Source organism: Asterias rubens, chromosome 5 (assembly GCF_902459465.1).
Source record: "Asterias rubens chromosome 5, eAstRub1.3, whole genome shotgun sequence".
NCBI classification, from domain to species: domain Eukaryota; kingdom Metazoa; phylum Echinodermata; class Asteroidea; order Forcipulatida; family Asteriidae; genus Asterias; species Asterias rubens.
This window is the reverse complement of record NC_047066.1, coordinates 20953756-20967930: the sequence shown is the minus strand read 5'-3', so window position 1 is coordinate 20967930 and position 14175 is coordinate 20953756.

Genomic DNA, 14175 nt, shown 5'->3' with positions numbered 1-14175 from the left:
TGCAGTTCTATCACTGTCATGAGCCCTCGGCTCTGCAGTTCTATCACTGTCATGAGCCCTCGGCTCTGCAGTTCTATCACTGTCATGAGCCCTCGGCTCTGCAGTTCTATCACTGTCATGAGCCCTCGGCTCTGCAGTTCTATCACTGTCATGAGCCCTTGGCTCTGCAGTTCTATCACTGTCATGAGCCCTCGGCTCTGCAGTTCTATCACTGTCATGAGCCCTTGGCTCTGCAGTTCTGTCACTGTCATGAGCCCTCGGCTCTGCAGTTCTTTTACTGTCATGAGCTCTTGGCTCTTCAGTTCTTTCACTGTCATGAGCCCTTGGCTCTTCAGTTCTATCACTGTCATGAGCCCTTGGCTCTTCAGTTCTATCACTGTCATGAGCCCTTGGCTCTACAGTTCTATCACTGTCATGAGCCCTTGGCTCTACAGTTCTATCACTGTCATGAGCCCTTGGCTCTTCAGTTCTATCACTGTCATTAGCCCTCGGCTCTGCAGTTCTATCACTTTCATGAACCCTTGACTCTGCAGTTCTATCACTGTCATGAGCCCTCGGCTCTGCAGTTCTATCACTGTCATGAGCCCTTGGCTCTTCAGTTCTATCACTGTCATGATTTAGCATAGAGATCGCCCGCCCCCTGAAATTATGATGGGTTAGAATATATATATATATATAATGATGCCCCACTAAAATGTAAGTTTAAACATTATGAATGTCCTACACTCACTCTAGTAAAATTTACTTAAAATGTACGTAACCTACTTATTAATATTGAATACAATCTTGAGGTATACAAAAAGGGTAACAACAATGTGGTTTGCAGTAGTGTATGTAACAAGGGGGGGTGGTCCTGTCCACAGGCCTCGACAAATGGGCTCTTCCCATGATATATGCTAATTCCATGCACGCATGCGTACAGACCCTATTGGTTGGCAAACGCCATAAAGTTACAAAACAGCGCGGATGTTCCCTGATTTTGCTAACCAAATGTAAGTGCGCACGCGCTATGTGCAATTAACATGGGAAATTTCATTGGAGTGCCACCCCTTCCCCTTTGAAATCTGTATTAAAATGCTGTTTATAAACTTGTATACAGTAATTCCATTGTTTATAAACCCCTTTTCAAACACTCAAAATGTGTATTATTATTACCTCTACCTAAAACATTATCTTGTGGAAACAATAAAATAGCAGCTGAACAAGAGCACTGACAAATATAATAGAATTGTGAATGGTACAGTTTCAATTGGCCAGAAGAGCACCCTAGAAAGAAATGATGCATCCCCTTGAGCCCCCCCCCCCCCTCCCCTTAGGCTTCATTAAAAACAATTGGTTAAAAAAGTGTCAAAATGTGCTGGAAATTTAAGAACAGGGTGTCCAAATTGTTTGCTTACAATCAATAACACATCAAAGTTTCATGCCGAGATGTCAAAATCCTGGTGTCCAAAAGACACCCCTCATGATAACATTATGCCCCCCCCCCCCCCCGCACCCCATGTATAAAGCTGAACAATTTGTTGCTATATTCAAGCACACAATCACAAGGGTAGAATTAGTCACATTAAGAATATGTGTATATAGAAGAACATTAATAAAAAGTTGCATAATAATTCCCTTGTGACGCCCCCCCCCCCCCCCCAAGGTCTTAGCCAGCATTTGGTAAAAGGGTGTTAAAATTTGTTGAAATATTTTTAACTGGGTGTCCAAATTGTTCACCAACAATACATTTCAATCATGTTAATGACAGCTAAAACAAGGTGTCCAAACTGAAAACATGGTGTCCAAAAGACACCCCTCTTGCTAACACTATACGTGTTTGTAGCAAATAAACATTTTGCGCATAAATTACCCGCAATTTTCAATGTGTATCGATAATTGTTTTAGATTGGCTATATTTTAACAACGAATTACAAGGGTATAGATATAAACATGTATAAAAACAAGTTGATGTACTGTAAGGAAATAATATCTTGAATGCTTTCAAAAAGTCGGTTAAAATGTGCGTTTGTAGGACATGGCATGCTATTGAATAAGGTTAAAGAAAGAAATGGTGACTAGAAATTAATGCATTTAATTTTAGTTATTTATAATAGTTACTCATTTAAACTATTTATAGAGAATTCAGAGTTTTATTTGAAGTACCTTTACTAATATTCTTATACTTATATTAGATATGTTAAATGACTAAATTACCCACAAATAATTGTATCTTCTGTACTTGTATGTACTATTATCGTTATTGACCATTAGTGAAATAAAGACGCCACTGTATGGTAATGCATGACTTCAAATTTTCTTTTTTCTCATTTGCTTTACTGGTGATGTCAAAGGTCATAGGTCTCGTCTCATTTAAATTTTTTATTTTTTTTGACCCATCCATCCTAAGGTTTAAATATTAGTTCCGAGCAAATTTTTTCAAGAGCCGCCGTAGCGCAGCGGGCTAGCTCACAGCCCCAGGAATCCTGGGGCTGTGAGCCGGGTGGGTTCAAATCCTGCCCGGGGCCTTTTTACCATTAAAATAAAGAATTTTTTTAAATTCTAGTAAAAATGGGTAGGGCTTGAACCGGGGACCTTCCGCTCTGTAGTCTCTGGCCTTCACCGCTGTGCTACGAGCTGTTATGAAAATCTAACGGTTTTTGGAGTGATGAATTTGCCGCATTTGGACTTAGAAAATTTTTCACAAATTTCTCACCAAAAGTTTTGCCTGGCTCGAGCCTTGGATTTTTAGCTGATCTGAGGGTTGACCAAGGGCCTTGCTGGCTCAGATTTCTCAGGGGCTGAGGGGATGGAGGGCTAAAAGGCAGTCACTAGAGCTGGGCTGCTGAGGGGACTGGAGAGCTATATGGCAGTCACTGGAGTTGGGCTGCTGAGGGGCTGGAGGGTTGGATGGAAGTCACTGACTGATCTGAGGGTTAGGGTTGGGGTCTTGGAGGACTGGATGGCTGGCAGTGGTGTTGGGCTTGGAGAGTTGGGGTTAGGGTCAGGGCTGGATGCCTGCCAGTGGGGTTGGGCTGCTGAGGGGCTGGATTGATGGTACTGGGCTAGGGTCTGGGATGTTGCTGTAATAAACTGGAATTTTATGGTTAATTAAAATGTATGAATGGTCTTAGGGTTAACCATGGGCCTTGGAGCTCTGGGTTGATGGGTTGGAGTGTTATATGGCAGTCACTGGGGTTGGGTCTGCATGGCTAGTAGTGGGGTTGGGCTGGGAGAGTCGGTTAGGGTTAGGGTCTGGGCTCGATGGCTGACAATAGCGTTGGGCTTGGAGAGTTGTGGTTAGGGTACGGGCTGGATGGCTGGCAATGGGGTTGGGCTTGGAGAGTTGGGGTTAGGGTACGGGCTGGATGGCTGGCAGTGGGGGTTTTGGCTGCTGAGGGGTACTGGGCTAGGGTCTGGGATGTTGCTGTAATAAACTGGAATTTAGTGATTATTTCAAATGTGTAAAATGTAAGACTTTTAAGGAGGGTTTTTAATGACCATATTTTGCCAAGTAATTTTAAAGGGTTGGTTTTTTAGTTTGAAATAATTTGTCCCTGTTTTCAGCACAGGATGTTTGGCTAATGCTTTTTAAAGGTACATGTATTTTATTTATTTTTACGAAGGTTTCTCTGGGTTTTAAAGATTTTAAAGATGCATGTATTTGTTTGTATGTAATGAAGGGTTAACTTGGTTAAGATGTTTTTAAAGGTACGTGTATGTTAATTAATTAAATGAAGGGGTGACTAGGTTTAATATGTATTTAGAGGTCAAGTCTTGTATTTTTTTTAAAGAAAGTTTGACTGTCTTTTAAATGCTTTTAAAGGTGTGTTTTTTAATACTAACTGTTAAAGGTTCATGGGTTTTTTTTTCTCTAGGTTTTAAAGATTTTAAAGATGCATTCTTGTTATTTGATGCAATGAAGGTCTGACTAGGTAAAATTATGTGTTTAAAGGTAATGTGTTGTATTTTATTCAATCAAGGTTTAAATAGGTTTACTATGTGCTTAAAGGTCATGTTTGTTATTTTTTTTAATGAAGGTTTGACTAGGTTTAAATTTTGTTTAAAGGTAATGTTTGTTAATTTATATAATAAGGTTCGACTAGGTTTAACATGTTTTTAAAGGTAGGCCTTTTGGGTATTTATTTTGAATATTATTTTTTTGGAGGCTTTACTAAGTTTAAAGTGCCTTTAGAGGTTTTGTGTTTTATTTATTGAAAGTTTGACAAGGAATGAATAATGTGTTTAAAGGCACATGTGTGGTAATTAATTATTGGAAGTTTTACTAAGCTTGTCATGTTTTAAAGGTCAGGGTGTTTTTTTAATTTGATTAAAGGGCCATATTTGTGGTAAAACAGTTTTAGAGCTTTGTAGTATTTTTGTACCGAAGGTTTGTTATTAAAGGGGCTTATATTTTTCCCAGATAATTAAAAAGGGTACTAATTTGTTTTCCTGTGAGGCAAAAAAAAAAGGACTTCTTGCTCACTTTTCAGAAATCAATAGTAAGGGGATATAGAAGTATATTTCTGGGGGCTAGTGGAACAATAAAGACACAAGTCTGTCATGACTACCAATACAAAAACCAGGAGAAGCCAAAAGGTGTTCCAAAACATAATGCAAAGTAGATTGTTCACATTAATTTTTTTTGTCAAAATTTCTGTCGCACTTAACACTGGTAACCATGACAGACTACATACGTTATGTACTCAAAATAAGGGGGAAAAACATATTTTTGGCTACATTTATAGAATCATTTTATTCAACCATTTCAAACTAATAAATTATACAAATTAATGTTAATAAAATTACAAACATTATCAGCATCATTCCCACAGTAGTGTGAATAACAACTTTAAAGCTTTTTACTAGGTACTTTTTGTTTTGCGCTGTCGATTGACACGGACATGTTCTTTATTCCTTAGATGCACCATATTTTCATCAAAGAAGGTGGTCAAAATCACATTTTGGAGTTGATCCTGAATTCTGCTTTTAAAATTCAAGGTTTTTCGGCACATTTGTTTGCTTACTTTTATTTTGGCAAATAAAAACTCGCCCAAAATTAAGGGTCAAATATTTCCTGGGCTGATAGGTGTGGTACTTTGTTTCTAAACAAAATGCCATGAGATACAATTAGCAGTAAATCTCTTTTTAAATTAACCTACACTATCCCTTAAAACTCGACCCTTTTGGGGCCAATTTTGTGCTCAGGTAATTTATTAAGCACTCGGTTTATTTCTGTTTACGTTCCTCAAGGTCGTTTTTACATAGGTTCGAGCTTAAAGGAACACGTTGCCTTTGATCGGACGAGTTGGTCTTTCAAAAGGGTTTGAAACTGTTTCTTATGAAAGGCATATGGTATAGAAAGATATTTTAAAAGTAGAATATTATGATTCACACAACTATCACTCGAAATTGCAAGGTTTTCCTTTTACAGCGCAAACTTTTACAGTTGGCTATTTTATGGAGTCAAAATTTTGACTCCACAAAATGGCCGACCATGTTTTTTTTGCGACATAAAAGGAAAACCGTTAATTTTGAGGCATTGTGTGGATTATTATATTCTACTGTTAAATTATCTTTCTAACCATTTGCTGGCTTATTCGGGAAAAGACATGCCACTCATGTTTACCCAGAGTGAAGTGAAAGCTAGGTAAAAGTTATAGCTGTTTTCCGTTTGCTCCTTACTATGTTATACTAATTAAAACATTGGTTAGTAAAAACTAATTAATTAAATGAAAAAATGGGACTTAAATAATCCTAGAAATTATCTGGGCATGTAAAGAAGTCATTTCATTTAGCAAAATGTTGGAAAATTCACAATAAATATTTGTTATATAACTGTATTTGATCTGTAGGGTACAACCACTCATCTGGGTTAGGCTGGTGCCCGCATGAAGTCCCCAGAGTGTTATGGCATGTAGGTGGGTTACAGTGCTGCTAAAACAGCCCACTATACGCCGACGGTGTACAAAATAATTATACATAATACAAAGTGATTTATACCTGCATTATAACTTTTACACATCTACAGTGACGATGGTTAGACAATGAACTGATGAAAGGCGCTTGAAACTCCAGAATCTGCGGTGCAAGCACAACATTTTTAGACGAGGCACCTACAATGCAAACACACAAAACAAAATCAGTCAATAGATCATGTTGAAAAATAAGACTGTTAATGATGATATCTATACTGCGCATTTCCCATACTAAAAATGCTCGAAAGCGGCTTGCAGTAAAAGTGATCACAAAGAACTGAAACAATGACATAGTTGACAACCCCGTTGTTGCTATGAAAGCGACTATCTTGTAAGGCAGACCGTAAGTGCGTCTAACTGATACATCAATGAAGTACGCAGCGTGCAGCGTTACAATTTGATTTCTGTGGCACCCGCACACACAAGTACACACACTCACGCTCACTGACGCCATGTTGTAGGGCAGGTATTTGAGTGGTGACTTCTTATTTTGTATGATTTATTAAAAATAGTTTTTTCTTGAAAAATTACCAACAGCCAATATGCATGTCGCAATATCAAAATAACTTGCAAAAGATTCTGGGTGAAATCCCCAGAGTGTTATAGCATGTAGGTGGGGGTACAGTGCTGCTAAAACAGCCCACTATAGGCCGACGGTGTACAAAAGACACGTAATACAAAGGAGTTTTTACCTGAATTATAACTGTTACACATCTACAGTGACGAGGGTTAGACAATGAACTGATGAAAGCACTTGAAACTCCGGAATCTGCTCTGCAAGCACAACATTTGAAGACGAGGCACCTACAATGCAAACACACAAAACAAAATCAGTTAATAGATTGAATCAAATAAAAATAATATTAAAAACGATACCGGCATTTTCTATAGAAATTATCACGATAAACTAGATGCACTTACGTTCTGCCCTGCAAGATGGTCACTTTCATAACAACCAAGGGGTTCTTTACTATGTCATTGTTTTAGTTCATCGTGATAATAGTAAAGAACCCCTATGAAAGCGACTATCTTGTATGGCAGACTGTAAGTGCGTCTTAACACATACATCAATGAAGCACGCAGCGTTCCCAGTTTGATTTCTGTGGCATCCGCACGCACAAGTTTTCACACACACTCACAGACGCATTTGAGTGGTGACGTCATTTGATATTGTCTATTGGAATGATTTTTTTTTTGAAAAATTACCAAGAGCCAATGCATGTCGCAATACACATGTGATCAAAATAACTTGCAACAGATTCTGGGTGAAGTGCCAGTTCAAGCAACATCAGCAACCATCATGGAGTGCTGGTTTGGAAGCAATGAGGTACACAAAATTAAAAACAGGATGACTTTTATCTTGGAAACTAAATTTATTTTGTACCTGTTCTCAAGTTTCAAATTTTTTTCCCAGAGTGTTGTGGCATAGTGCTGCTAAAACAGCCTACTATACGCCGACGGTGTACAAAATATACATAACACAAAGAAATTGTTACCTGCATTATAACTGTTACACATCTACAGTGACGACGGTTAGACAATGAACTGATGAAAGGCGCTTGAAACTCTGGAATCTGCTCTGCAAGCACAACATTTGAAGACGAGGCACCTACAATGCAAACACACAAACAAAATCAGTCAATAGATTGTATCAAATAAAAATATTATTAAGAATGATATGCCTACTTTTGCCTTACAATAAAAATAATTGCAATAAACTAAAATAATGACATAGTAAACAACCCCTTTGTTGCTATAAAAGCGACTATCTTGTAGAGCAGAATGAAGTGCCTCTAAACGCATACATCAATGAAGCACGCAGTGTTCCAGGTTTGATACACACACTCACAAACGGAATAACTTTCATCTTGGCAGCTAAATTTAATTTTCACCTGTTATCAATTTCCTAGGATATTAAAGGTTCAGCAATCGAGCCAAAAGCACTTGACGCATCTTAGTTAAGTTTCTCATACTGAAAGATTTACCTGAAAGAAAATCTGAGACTGCTGACGATGGGCTGCATTCTCCTCCAGTCCTCGGGCATCTAGCAACCTCTCTTGATGGACAGGTAGAAGTCTGTTGACAAAGGCATGTCTGTCAATAACCTACAATTAAAGAAAACAAAATAAAAATAAGTATTGAGTCCAGTGTTTCATAGCTCACATTGTGCAAGGGAAATAAAAATTATAAAATATAAATTACGAGTTATAAACAACAGTTAATCAGACTCACAGCTAATTAAAAACGTGTACCTGTCTGTTTATAGGGGTTAAAGGTTGGCTAAATGATTGATACAACCTTGGTGTTAAGATTATCTTAACTAGTGATGATCTAGGTCAACAGTGTATTGGAGGAAAACAAAACTGCATTGACTTGGTCCTTTTTTTGTTGGCCAAGGACTATAGAGGTTCCGGGTGAAGATAAGCATTTCAATAAGATTCTTATGAGAAACACTAAACAAAAAAGCGGTGTACTTTTTGCCTGCAAGAAACATCACCAAGTTTTAGAATATGAATGATAAGACGGCAAAGCATCAATGGAAACACAAACATCAACCAACGATGAAAAGACTATTAGCTATTTACGTGGATAAAAAAACCATAAGGAAAACCCACACAACCAGGCAGGTACTGTAACAAGACTCCGGTCCGAGCGTGCACGGGGCCGCTGTACAGCAGGCGAGAAATCGTGAAAGAAACAACTGAGCCAACATGAATGGCCCAATTATCTCAAATCTGCGATGGCAAAATCCTTACAAAATTGTTCAACATGTCCACAATCAATCTATTAACTCACCTACACACTTAGGCAGCGGTTATGTTCGAGGAAATCTGTGAAAACGTGTGAATTTGTTGGCGAGTATTCCCACGGAGATCCTTGGACGTCGTCCATGTTGCTTTCCAGCAGAGCCGGCCTGCTCTGCGTGTCACATGATCAAGCCTTCCCGGGCTATGAACTAATTTGCATATTAACGAAACCAAGTCCTTCTCACAGGATTTAGTTGTGAAAGAACTTGTAGCTGGGTGGGTTTTCATCTGGAGTTTTTGTTACAAAAGCGGGAGTGTTTAAAAAGGAAATATTTTGTTCTAAGTTATTTTTATATAATCAAATTCATTGCGGTTAACCGAAAAACATTATGATGCCGTTTTTTAACCTGAAAGCTTTCAGATAACACCAGAGGGCGCAAGTTCAGATCCCGTTCTTATTCTTATTTTGTTTGGTAGTTTATTGAGTTTAAATTGTAACAAAACTACAAAGTTGTTCATTAAATATTATATTTACATGCCAATGGTGATCACATATGCTCCCATGTTCATGCCAGCCAGCCAGACAAGCAAATTGGTCAATTGGAGCTTTTGTGCAATTTATTTTGTAAGTTAGCATGGCCTGAAATCAGAATCCCATGTGATTTATATTTTAAATAAAGTGAAAAGATAATGCTTTGGGAACACCCGTAAAAAATACAACAGTTGCAGTATGGTGATCAAGCTTCCCCCTAGAAATTCTCTCCCTAAAAACTGTCAAGATGAGATTATGGCTGCAAGGCATTATAAATTGCCCAGGACTGACAATTTTATTTAGATTCTTTAGATTGTTCATCCTTTTGTTAATGAAAATTGAAATTTGACTCGAGTAGGACGAACATAATTCCTGAATTATAGAACAGCAAATATGCAAATTGAGCAGTTTGAACCTCACTGTCGTTGTTATTGATTATAAAATATCGTCCTTTCTCTAAGCTACAAAAATCTAGCAAACTGTACACACTGATAATTCAAACACAAATAAATCAAACCTTTCAGAAAGTAGTTGCATATTTCAATTAAAATTTATTAATGCCAGTGACTTTTTATTAAAATTACAATGTATTTGTGTCACTGAGAAACAAATCAAACACTTAATATCAATAACAATAAAACAGACTTGCAAAATGCCTGGTTTACACAATCAAAGCACTATTTAAATTCTTTGTTGAAGGATCATATGATACTATTAAAAAAATCAAATGCAAACAGTGAAAGTTTGTAGCGAATTTATAATTGGCTTATAAAATTTAGAAATTTTAAATGCTACAAAAAACATTCCTCATATTGTCACTGAAAGATCTGCTCAACATGAATTAAGTTTTCCAGTCCAATTTACATTAATAGTGAGTTTCCTGAATAAGAAGAACACAGCCCATTAGGCAGAGAATCCTTAACATTTAGTTCATCACATTTTGGTGACATAAAAACAATTATGACCACAAATCACAATAGATATATCTAGAACAGCAAATATTGTCTCAAAAAAAAGAAGTACAAGTTAACTGTGATATATACTTATTTCCGAAGTGTCCGGATAGATTTTAAAATGGGCCTTTTTGAGCCAGGATTTTTTGTTTAAAAAAATGCAAGGGGTTAAACTTGTTCTTTTGGAAGATTTTGGACCATTTTATTTTTCGGCCAATTTTTTAAAATGGGCCCTTTTGAGCCAGGATTATTGGTTAAAAATACTGCAAGGGGTTAAATTTGTTCTTTTGAAAGATTTGGGACCATGTTATTTTTCGGCCAATTTTTTAAAATGGGCCTTTTCGAGCCAGGATTTTTGGTTAAAAATACTGCGAGGGGTTAAACTTGTTCTTTTGAAAGATTTGGGACCATGTTATTTTTCGGCCAATTTTTTAAAATGGGCCTTTTCGAGCCAGGATTTTTGGTTAAAAATACTGCAAGGGGTTAAACTTGTTCTTTTGAAAGATTTGAGACCATGTTATTTTTCGGCCAATTTTTAAAAATGGGCCTTTCTGAGCCAGGATTTTTGGTTAAAAATACTGCAAGGGGTTAAACTTGTTCTTTTGAAAGATTTGAGATCATTTTTTTTTTCGGTCAATTTTTAAAAATGGGCCTTTTTGAGCAAGGATTTTTGGTTAAAAATACTGCAAGGGGTTAAACTTGTTCTTTTGAAAGATTTGGGACCATGTTATTTTTCGGCCAATTTTTTAAAATGGGCCTTTTCGAGCCAGGATTTTTGGTTTAAAATACTGCAAGGGGTTAAACTTGTTCTTTTGAAAGATTTGAGACCATGTTATTTTTCGGCCAATTTTTAAAAATGGGCCTTTCTGAGCCAGGATTTTTGGTTAAAAATACTGCAAGGGGTTAAACTTGTTCTTTTGAAAGATTTGGGACCATGTTATTTTTCGGCCAATTTTTTAAAATGGGCCCTTTTGAGCCAGGATTATTGGTTAAAAATACTGCAAGGGGTTAAACTTGTTCTTTTGAAAGATTTGGGACCATGTTATTTTCCGGCCAATTTTTTAAAATGGGCCTTTTCGAGCCAGGATTTTTGGTTAAAAATACTGCGAGGGGTTAAACTTGTTCTTTTGAAAGATTTGGGATCATTTTTTTTTCGGTCAATTTTTAAAAATGGGCCTTTTTGAGCAAGGATTTTTGGTTAAAAATACTGCAAGGGGTTAAACTTGTTCTTTTGAAAGATTTGGGACCATGTTTTTTTTCGGCCAATTTTTAAAAATGGGTATTTTCGAGCCAGGATTTTTGGTTAAAAATACTGCAAGGGGTTAAACTTGTTCTTTTGGAAGATTTGGGACCATGTTATTTTTCGGCCAATTTTTAAAAATGGGCCTTTTTGAGCCAGGATTTTTGGTTAAAAATACTGCAAGGGGTTAAACTTGTTCATTGAAAGATTTGGGACCATTTTATTTTTCGGCCAATTTTTAAAAATGGGCCTTTTTGAGCCAGGATTTTTGGTTAAAAATACTGCAAGGGGTTAAACTTGTTCTTTTGAAAGATTTGAGACCATGTTATTTTTCGGCCAATTTTTAAAAATGGGCCTTTTTGAGCCAGGATTTTTGGTTAAAAATACTGCAAGGGGTTAAACTTGTTCTTTTGAAAGATTTGTGACCATGTTATTTTTCGGCCAATTTTTAAAAATGGGCCCTTTTGAGCAAGGATTTTTGGTTAAAAATACTGCAAGGGGTTAAACTTGTTCTTTTGAAAGATTTGGGACCATGTTTTTTTTCGGCCAATTTTTAAAAATGGGCCTTTTTGAGCAAGGATTTTTGGTTAAAAATACTGCAAGGGGTTAAACTTGTTCTTTTGAAAGATTTGGGACCATGTTTTTTTTCGGCCAATTTTTAAAAATGGGTATTTTCGAGCCAGGATTTTTGGTTAAAAATACTGCAAGGGGTTAAACTTGTTCTTTTGGAAGATTTGGGACCATGTTATTTTTCGGCCAATTTTTAAAAATGGGCCTTTTTGAGCCAGGATTATTGGTTAAAAATACTGCAAGGGGTTAAACTTGTTCTTTTAAAAGATTTGGGACAATTTTATTTTTCGGCCAATTTTTAAAAATGGGCCTTTTTGAGCCAGGATTTTTGGTTAAAAATACTGCAAGGGGGTAAACTTGTTCTTTTGAAAGATTTGGGACAATTTTATTTTTCGGCCAATTTTTAAAAATGGGCCTTTTCGAGCCAGGATTTTTGGTTAAAAATACTGCAAGGGGTTAAACTTGTTCTTTTGAAAGATTTGGGACCATTTTATTTTTCGGCCAATTTTTAAAAATGGGCCTTTTTGAGCCAGGATTTTTGGTTAAAAATACTGCAAGGGGTTAAACTTGTTCTTTTGAAAGATTTGAGACCATGTTATTTTTCGGCCAATTTTTAAAAATGGGCCTTTTTGAGCCAGGATTTTTGGTTAAAAATACTGCAAGGGGTTAAACTTGTTCTTTTGAAAGATTTGGGACCATGTTATTTTTCGGCCAATTTTTAAAAATGGGCCCTTTTGAGCCAGGATTATTGGTTAAAAATACTGCAAGGGGTTAAATTTGTTCTTTTGAAAGATTTGGGACCATGTTATTTTTCGGCCAATTTTTTAAAATGGGCCTTTTCGAGCCAGGATTTTTGGTTAAAAATACTGCGAGGGGTTAAACTTATTCTTTTGAAAGATTTGGGATCATTTTTTTTTCCGGTCAATTTTTAAAAATGGGCCTTTTTGAGCAAGGATTTTTGGTTAAACATACTGCAACTTGTTCTTTTGAAAGATTTGGGACCATGTTTTTTTTCGGCCAATTTTTAAAAATGGGCCTTTTTGAGCCAGGATTTTTGGTTAAAAATACTGCAAGGGGTTAAACTTGTTCTTTTGAAAGATTTGGGACCATGTTATTTTTCGGCCAATTTTTAAAAATGGGCCTTTTTGAGCCAGGATTATTGGTTAAAAATACTGCAAGGGGTTAAACTTGTTCTTTTAAAAGATTTAGGACCATGTTATTTTTCGGCCAATTTTTTAAAATGGGCCATTCGAGCCAGGATTTTTGGTTAAAAATACTGCAAGGGGTTAAACTTGTTCTTTTGAAAGATTTGGGACCATTTTATTTTTCGGCCAATTTTTAAAAATGGGCCTTTTTGAGCCAGGATTTTTGGTTAAAAATACTGCAAGGGGTTAAACTTGTTCTTTTGAAAGATTTGGGACCATGTTATTTTTCGGCCAATTTTTTAAAATGGGCCCTTTTGAGCCAGGATTATTGGTTAAAAATACTGCAAGGGGTTAAATTTGTTCTTTTGAAAGATTTGGGACCATGTTATTTTTCGGCTAATTTTTTAAAATGGGCCTTTTCGAGCCAGGATTTTTGGTTAAAAATAGTGCGAGGGGTTAAACTTGTTCTTTTGAAAGATTTGGGATCATTTTTTTTTTCGGCCAATTTTTAAAAATGGGCCTTTTTGAGCAAGGATTTTTTGTTAAAAATACTGCAAGGGGTTAAACTTGTTCTTTTAAAAGATTTGGGACCATGTTATTTTTCGGCCAATTTTTTAAAATGGGCCTTTCCGAGCCAGGATTTTTGGTTAAAAATACTGCAAGGGGTTAAACTTGTTCTTTTGAAAGATTTGGGACCATTTTATTTTTCGGCCAATTTTTAAAAATGGGCCTTTTTGAGCCAGGATTTTTGGTTAAAAATACTGCAAGGGGTTAAACTTGTTCTTTTGAAAGATTTGGGACCATGTTATTTTTCGGCCAATTTTTAAAAATGGGCCTTTTTGAGCAAGGATTTTTTGTTAAAAATACTGCAAGGGGTTAAACTTGTTCTTTTGAAAGATTTGGGACCATTTTATTCTTTGGCCAATTTTTAAAAATGGGCCTTTTTGAGCCAGGATTTTTGGTTAAAAATACTGCAAGGGGTTAAACTTGTTGTTTAGAAAGATTTGGGACCATTTAATTTTTTAGGCAAT